The 8,532-nt window shown below is 46.3% G+C and overlaps 1 long non-coding RNA gene across 1 annotated transcript; it reads left to right on the top strand.

Moving 5' to 3' along the window:
* The first annotated feature begins 4,533 nt into the window (after window positions 1–4,533).
* On the top strand, window positions 4,534–7,790 carry LOC119165568 (uncharacterized). The gene is made up of 3 exons (XR_012885884.1): window positions 4,534–4,694; window positions 5,270–5,387; window positions 7,178–7,790. It is a non-coding gene; the product is annotated as an uncharacterized LOC119165568 (long non-coding RNA).
* Window positions 7,791–8,532: the final 742 nt, after the last annotated feature.

Genomic DNA, 8,532 nt, shown 5'->3' with positions numbered 1-8,532 from the left:
TGACAAAGAATGTGGATGATGATGATGATAATGATGATGATGATATATGGTGTTTTTTGGCGCAAGGGCCATTTGATGGCCAAAGAGCGCCAGTTCATGAGACAGGAATGTGGACAATGGTTGTGATTAGCGGCTGTATAAGGGCCATAAAATTCCTCGCAGTAAAGCGGGTGAAAACATACAAGTAATAAAATCATGACCATGCCGTGAAAGGTGTGTGTGGTGTGAATAGGTGACAAAAGTTGGTGATAATGTAAAACGATGGTGGACATGTATGGCATTAGCACAAGTACCTCACTCGTTCATACCCTCGCGTCCAAGGGCCGTGAGGCAAGTGCTTTCTTGTGTAACCTCCGCAGCAAAAACCTCTCTCGAGAGGTTGTGCTAAGGAATGCCCGGGTATATGATATGAAAATTATGAATTTCTTTTAAAAACGCTAACAATGATTTATGACTAAAAAGCAGTTCCCTACCAACGAACATTGCAAGGTGTAAAGGTATACGTTGTCGGTAGGGTAATGGAAAATGCTGTTTTTTTAGAGTTTCTAAGCGTTTGCACTGAATTAACATGTGAAGGACTGTTAATGCTTCACCACATTTGTCACACAATTTTGGATCGCGACCGGACAAAATATATGTGTGTGTCGTGTATGTGTGTCCTATCCTGAGCCTCGTTATATAGTATTACCTCTGTATGACGCGATTTAGATACTAGCAGCCAATTACCAAGGTGTGGCTTAATAATGTGTAGTTTGTTTTGTGTGTGTGTATCCCACTTGCTCTGCCAGTAGTCCCTGAGGTTTCGTTTGAGACCCGGCTTAAGATCAAGGGCCGGGATTGATATGGGTGTAGGGGCAGTGCTTTTGTGGACGGATGCAGCGAGCTGATCCGCCCTCACGTTGCCTTGGATCTCATGGTGCCCTGGCACCCAGCACACTACAACATGTTGTTTGAGCCTGTAGAGTGTGCACAAAATGGAGTAAAGTGAGTTAAGGACCGGGTTTTTTTTTTGTTTTTTAAGACTGTGCAGAGCCGTTACCACACTGAGGGAGTCTGTGTAAACTACTGCTTTTTTGTATTTGTAATTGTTTGATGTGTTTAGCTGCCACAGGTATCGCGTAAGATTCCGCTGTGAAGATACTTGTGCCTGGATGTAGAGGGCCAGCATCCGAAAAAGATGGGCCGACAGCAGCGTAGCACACAGAGGAGTTAGACTTGGAGGCATCTGTAAAGAACTCAGGACGTGTGTATTTGTGTTGAAGTTCCAGAAAGAATGTTCGGATATGGGCAATAGGTGCATGGTTTGTAACTTCTTGGAAAGACACATCGCAGTCTATAGTCTGCCACTGCCACGGTGGCGGATATGCTACAGGAGCCATTAAACTGTGTTCAAGTGACACTCCAGTTTCCTCAGCTAAACCCTTCAGGTGAACTGAGAAGGGCTGCCTCATCGAAGGCCTGTTTTGAAACAGAATTGAGCTCGACAAATCATTAGTAGAGTATGAGGGGTGCTTCTTGTCTGCTTTCACCTTAAGATATATACAAAGGACATATAAGTTCTCTGTAAATGAAGCGACCATTCATTTGACTCAACGTAAAGGCTTTCTACAGGGCTGGTGCGAAAAGCACCCGTAGAAAGGCGGATGCCCAAATGGTGCACGGTGTCCAGCATCTTTAAAGCACTTCGAGTTGCAGACTGATAAATAAACAACGACCCCATGATCTAAGCGGGTGCGAATGAGGCTTCGATACAGATTCATGAGGCATTGCCTATCACTACCCCAAGTAGTACGTGACAACACTTTTATAACATTCATGGCTTTTAAACATTTTGTTTTTAAATACTTTGTTGTATTTTAACAGGACACAGGTGCTTTTTTGTGAGTTAAGTCAAAATCCGTTTTCATCTGCCCATTTGGAGACCTTATTTAAACCCAGCTGAACCTGCCACTCACACATTGCCAAGTTGCATGACTTGAAGCCAAGCTGAAAGTCGTCGGCATATGTACAATAAAACCTATTGCGGGGGATGGACAAATGCAAGGAATTCATTTGGATAATAAAAAGTGTGCAACTAAGCACACCACCTTGTGGCACGCCTGTTTCCTGGACAAATGTTTGGGAGAGAACACTGCCCAGACGGACACGGAATGTCCGGTTTGACAGGTAACTTTCGATTATGTGAAACATTCTTCCGCGCACACCAAGGTGGGACAGGTCTCTCAGAATTCCAAAACGCCATGTTGTATCATAAGCCTTTTCGGTATTGAGGAACACAGAGAGAAAATATTGTTTATGGACGAAGGCGTCTCTTATCTGTGCCTCGAAACGAACAAGGTGGTCTGTGGTGGATCTACTTTCTCGAAACCAGCACTGAAATGGGTCGAGCAAATTGTTTGTTTCAAAGATATGTACAAGACGGCAGTTTATAATTTTTTCGAAGACTTTGCACAAGCAGCTTGTAAGTGCAATAGGCCTATAACTTGAAGCTAAAGAAGGGTCCTTGTCCTATTTCAAAATAAAAATAATAATAGCCTTTTTCCAGGAGGTAGGGATAGTGCCTGAAAACCAGATAGCATTGTACAAACAAAGTAAGGTTTTTCGTGTTTCGGCTGGTAGGGTTTTCAACATTTCATACACCACAGTGTCAGAACTTGGGGCAGAAGTACTGCAGGAGTTTAGAGATGTTCGGAGCTCAGCTAGACTGAAAGCTTGCTTATATGCCTCGTATCTAGTGGATTTGTGTTCGAGTTTCTGCTTTTTATTCTTGTTCTGTATTTTGGGAAAGTGTCGGTATAGTGGGACGAGCTGGATACCCGTTCAAAGTGTGCACCGAGGAAGTTTGCCTGATCTTCCAAGGTATCACCTTGAGTGTTTACGAGTGGAAGTGTGTGTACTTGTTTTCCTGCTATCCTACCGACCATGTTCCAGACTTTAGCCTCCTCTGTGTATGAATTGATCCCTGACAAAAACTTCTGCCAGCTTTCTCTTCTGGCCTGCCGACGCGTTCTCCTTCCTGCCTTGAGACTTTATTTTCTTGAAGGTGTCAAGATTTTCGGCTGTCGGTGAGTTCCGAAGCAGCCTCCAAGCTCTGTTTTGCTGTTTGCGCGCATTTCGGCAGTCAAAGTTCCACCATGGCACACGCCGTTTTCCAGTGTGTCCATTTGTTTGTGGGATGCATTTTGTTGCAGCATGAATCAAAAACGCTGTGAAGTAGTTGACAGCAACATCAATGTTCAAAGTACATATGTCATTCAAACCTAGACGAGCGATGGTATAAAGCTGTTCCCAGTCGGCTATGTTTATGAGCCACTTGGGAACACGTGGTGGGCACTCAGTTACTGTAGTTGTGCTCAAAACTAGGAGGAAGTGGTTACTTCCGTACAGATTACTGATGACTTTCCACTGGAGTAGAGGCACAAGAGATGGAGATACTATGCTTAGGTCTATGGAGGAGTAGGTGTTATTGGCGAGATTAAAATATGTTGGTTCTTTTTGATTTAGAAGACACGCGCTCGACGAGAGAAGGAACTGTTCAATCAGTCGACCTCGCGCGTCATAGCGAGAGTCACCCCATAGCCTGCTATGCGCATTAAAGTCTCCAAGGAGAACATAAAGTTCCGGAAGTTCATCAATTAAACAGTGTAAATCACGTTTTTGCAGCTGATAGCTAGGAGGAATGTAAATAGTGCAGATTGTGATCAGTTTATCAAAAAGAACCGCTCGAACAGCCACTGCCTCAAGGGATGTTTGGAGTTGTAAGTGTGTGCATGCAATTCCTTGGTTCACTATGATGGCAACACCTCCAGATGATGTCATGGCATCAACACGGTCCTTTCGGAAAATAACATATTTACGAAGAAAATTTGTGTGTTTTGAATTAAGGTGTGTTTCTTGTGCACACAACGCTTTTGGTGAGTGTTCGTGTAAGAGTTCTTGGATGTCGTCAAGGTTCCTGAGAAGGCCCCTGACGTTCCGTTGTATAATTGGAGTGCTCATGGTGAATGTAAAATAGTGCTGTGTGTACGAAGAGCGAGTGGCTGTTTAGACGGGGAGTTTGAGTTCACTTAACAGGGCCGTCACCAGGCCCTGTTATTTGCTTTTTTGTTTTCTTGGCGCGCTCCAAGGAGCCACGCCGCTCTTTCGGCACCAAGGGTGCCGACGTATCCATTGCCTCCTCGGAGGCACTGGATGCCCGCACGTGCGGGCTGTTAGTACGAATTTCGGGCCTCGCCTGGTGAGGTGAGGCCTTGAGACCTGAGGACTCTGGAGTCTCCGGTCTCTGTTTGGGAGTAAGTGGTGTAGCCTGGACTACAGCCGCTTTGGGGGCAGGTGCCACAACCACCGGCTCGGTTTGCGCAGGCCGAAGGAGTGGCGAGGGCTGGTGCGGTGGTGCCCCCTGACGCGCCACATCAGCGTATGTAGGTCCATAGAATGGTGCTACTTTTCGCCGTGCTTCCTTAAATGAAATGTGCTCCTTCACCTTCAACGTAATTATTTCTTTTTCTTTTTTTCAGTATGTGCAGGAGCGTGAATATGCGGCCTGGTTTCCTTCGCAGTTTACACTGTGTGGCGGTTGTTTGCAGTTCTCAGACACGTGGCCTAGGACTCCACATTGTGCACAAGTTTGGCGACCACGACAGGTTTTAGAGCCATGGCCATACCTCTGGCATCGAAGCAATGACGAGGTTTTGGTATGTATGGCCTGGTAGATGTCTTCGTGTACCCTGTTTGAATAGATTCCGGTAGTTTACTGGATGCAAACGTGAGTATTAAGTGTTTTGTCGGTGTTTCCTTATTATCTCTTCTGATGATTATTCTCTGCACATTAGTGACATTTTGGCTCTTTCACCCCTCCAAAAGTTCAGTCTCAGTCACGTCAAGTGAGTTCATGTCAGATACCACTCCGCGAGTTGTGTTCATTGATCTATGTGGTGTTATGGTTATTGGTATGCCACCGAAATCTGAAAGACGGTCTAGCTTTTCAAATTGTTGTTTGTGACGGATTTCAAGGAGAAGGTCTCCGCTAGCCATTTTGGTTACCATGTATCTTGTGCCAAGAGTTTCGGTAAGACATCTAGCAACTACGAAAGGAGAGGCGGTCCTGGCTTGCTTTTCAGTTTTTTTCACAGTGGATAACATGAAAGTGAGGATATGTTTATTTTATCTGGTTGAAAAAATTTATATCATCGGTGCGTACCCGCTTTAAGCCGGTACGATCAGACAGTAGGGAGAATGCTCTATGCATGCCTGTCTTATTTTTGTTCAGCAGCGTTGGCGGCCACCCACCACGGAGCCCAACGAGGGGACGCTACATGTTTGCTGATGCTGAAACCTGCAGACGCCAGCCGTACAACGCCACTATAACCCAATGCGCCTAGACCAAGGTAGGCTATTTGCACAGGGTTAACCCTAGCCGCCAGGAAGTTTGGAAGTAAACGAAAGAGAGTAGAAGATAGGACAGATAAATTGTAAGAGATAAAGACGAAGATGTAGGGAGAGAGAGATAGGAAAAGGCGACTGCTGATTTCCCCTGGGTGGGTCAGTTCAGGGGTGCCGTCTACGTGAAGCCGGGGCCAAAGGGGTGTGTTGCCTCTGCCGGGGGGCCTTAAAGGTCCAATCACCCAGCGTCGGCTCAACCCCCAGGATCCCCTTTTCCCCGGACACGGCAAAGCCACGCACAGCTAGGCGTGGGTGGGAGTAGAAACTCCCCCGTTAGCTCGGGTCCGTGGTGTCGCTACACACCAAACGCCTACTTGCGCAGGCGCCCCTGCGGGGTTCGAGTAGAGAAACCGTCCGTTCAAGTCGGAATCGAACCTAGGCATTCTGCATGGCAAGCAGATGTTCTACGACGAAGCTACACCCGTGGTCAAACTCCCTTCGTATAAAAAAACGCAATTGAAATCTTCAGAATTAGTGCAATAGTATCGGTAATACGTATAATATTACGTAAAGCGGGAAACTTCGGATTGCGTCAAACCACGAGCTCGAATGAGTGGGCGGTTTGAAGGGCAACCCATGAGAAAGCGCTCGGTCATTATTAACCACTACCGTGAGCTACAGCATCAACGATGTGAGTAGATGCGCACAGACACGTATTGGGCATTTTGCAAACTTAAAGGTAAAAGGAAGGGTCATGACGCAGTGGGAAGTTCGAGATTCTTTTGAAGTATAGGCTTTCCGCGAACTTCAGGAGGTAGAAAAAAAAGGTAGGTAATTGAATTTACCCAGTCCAGTATAACCAGTTTGTTTTGGTACACGTGGAATGGGGTAGATTCAAACAAAAGGCGAGAGATGAAATAAAAAGAAAGATTGCATATCACACAGAACACGCAAACACGCATGCAGTCGGTCACAGTCCATCAATCTGGCATTGAACAGGACATCATTATCACAACCACTTGTCCAAGCCCGTTTTTCTCAACCTCCGCAGTTCCGTTGTTGCCTTCGGCGACTGTTTCCTCTGTCGACAACGTGCAAGAATAGCTACATCGGCATTTGTATATCGTCAAGTTGCCAGGGACTGTCTGTGGACATTATAGACCTACAACTCGAAAGGGCCTACGTTACGTGCATGGACGTTCTTTCTTTGCGGCACGGTTGATGCGTCCATTGTCGCGACTCTCGGTCATTGGCGCGATGTCCTTTATAAGCATACCCGGTGTGCGTTCCCACGACTTAGCACCCCTGTATCTTTCTCCGAAGCAAACACCTAGTGGAGCAAGTGCCCGGACTCGACGCCACCACGTGGAGTCCAGGTCTGACGCAACCCTGACTGACGTCTCGGCAGTCCACGCCAGCGGGGACGCGTCGGTGAACTAGGGGCCACGACACCAGAAGCGTACAGCCTACCACTGTGATCCCTGTAACAACCAAGAGTGCCATGTTCAAATCATAAGTGTCTGATAGATGGCCTTCTGCGCGTGATTATTGAGCTTCCTCTGTCATTTGTCAAGAGAAGAGAAAGCAATTTTTAGCTGACTGATAGTTTATTGTGGATTCCAGAAGCGTACAGGGCTAGCTATGGAGATGGCGCTAATAGCAGGGCGAGATTACGCTATCAAATTCTAGTTTTGAAAGCGGAGATAGAGATTTCCCCAGATCATTAATTACCTTCAATATTACGACCGTCCCCAACAGTGATCAACTGAGAATTTGAGCCTGATGTTTCTTGCAGCATAAACCCCGTGGAGATTGACTGTTTCGACCAGGCATTCAACTCGTCCGGCACCCTGTCGATAACGACGGCCAAGGCAGCGATGACCAGGGTGGGGCATGCCGCTGTCCTGCTCAGAGGATGCGAGTCTTCTGCAAACGCAGTCGTGGTTTCCAGAAGTTTTCTGGTTTTGCTGGTTGTTCCCATTGTTCTTAGTTGGTTGAGAACGTGACCAGCGTACTGGAAGAAAGGAATTGGGCCGAATTTGGCGTATGCTTCATGCATGGCTACGATTATATTTATTGACCTTCACTTTTTACACTGCTGCAGAAGGACGGGTTATGCCACCGCAACCCGGATTCCCAGCCAACCCGCTTGTACTTTAGCATGTGCATTGCACGATAAATTTAATTAACTTAAAACGATGTGTTTGCGAATGCCTTCATTAGGTCGAAATTATGGCTGTGTTAAACAAGTTTTCAATGAAGCGCGTCATGTCACTGAAACGAATGCCTGTAAGACATACGACATTATTGACGACAACACAACGGCAGATCTTGTTTTTTGTGCTATGTGCAGTTTTTTGTAGGTGTACGTACTATGTCAGAGTGGCAATAAAGGAAAATAAATATCACGTGAATTCTATTTTCTCCGGCCTTTTAGTTCAGTCGCAGAACGCCTGGCTCTGTTGGGCCAGTGACTGCGGCTGAGCCTAGCCACGAAAACGGGAACACTGCTGCAGAGGTAAAGTACTGTCAAGTCATTTTGCCATGTAATCATTTTGAACTTGAAAGTGTGTAGTACAGTCAACAATGTTTAGTGATGCTTGCTTTGAGTTTCGGAAAACCAAGACGTTGTGGAAGCAGAACACTGATGAAGTGTTCTACTTCACCTCATGATGAAGTGTTCCTTAAACGTATAAAACGTAGTTTTCTTCAACATGCTAACACGCCAACGTGAAAAAAACTGCTGTTTCGCACGGAGAAAAAAGTAGACAATGAGAAGGGCTTGCATGTCACTGTAATTTTCATTTATTTATTCGCGATGCCCACGAAATGTAGGTGGCGTGCTGTGCGATACAAGATGGTGCCCGAAGGAGGGTCAGCTCATTTGTCAGCATACGAACAGATACAATTTGCGGACGTACGAACCGGGTCACTTTCACCAGATCAACTTATGAGCAGCACTGAAATGTTTATGACATCAAAACGCTTAAGCAAACCATGGAAGCTCCCCACCCAATTACTTGCCGTAGCGTGGATCCACCCGTCAGTGGTGCTCGTATTCCTGTTCGCGATTGAGCACGGCTTGGAAGGCTGCCGGATCGTCATACGCAGTTGCTGCCGGAACTCGGCATCCCGGGTCCATTTTTGTGC

This window comes from Rhipicephalus microplus, chromosome 9 (assembly GCF_043290135.1).
Source record: "Rhipicephalus microplus isolate Deutch F79 chromosome 9, USDA_Rmic, whole genome shotgun sequence".
Lineage (NCBI taxonomy): Eukaryota > Metazoa > Arthropoda > Arachnida > Ixodida > Ixodidae > Rhipicephalus > Rhipicephalus microplus.
This window is presented reverse-complemented; position numbering and strand designations above follow the sequence as displayed.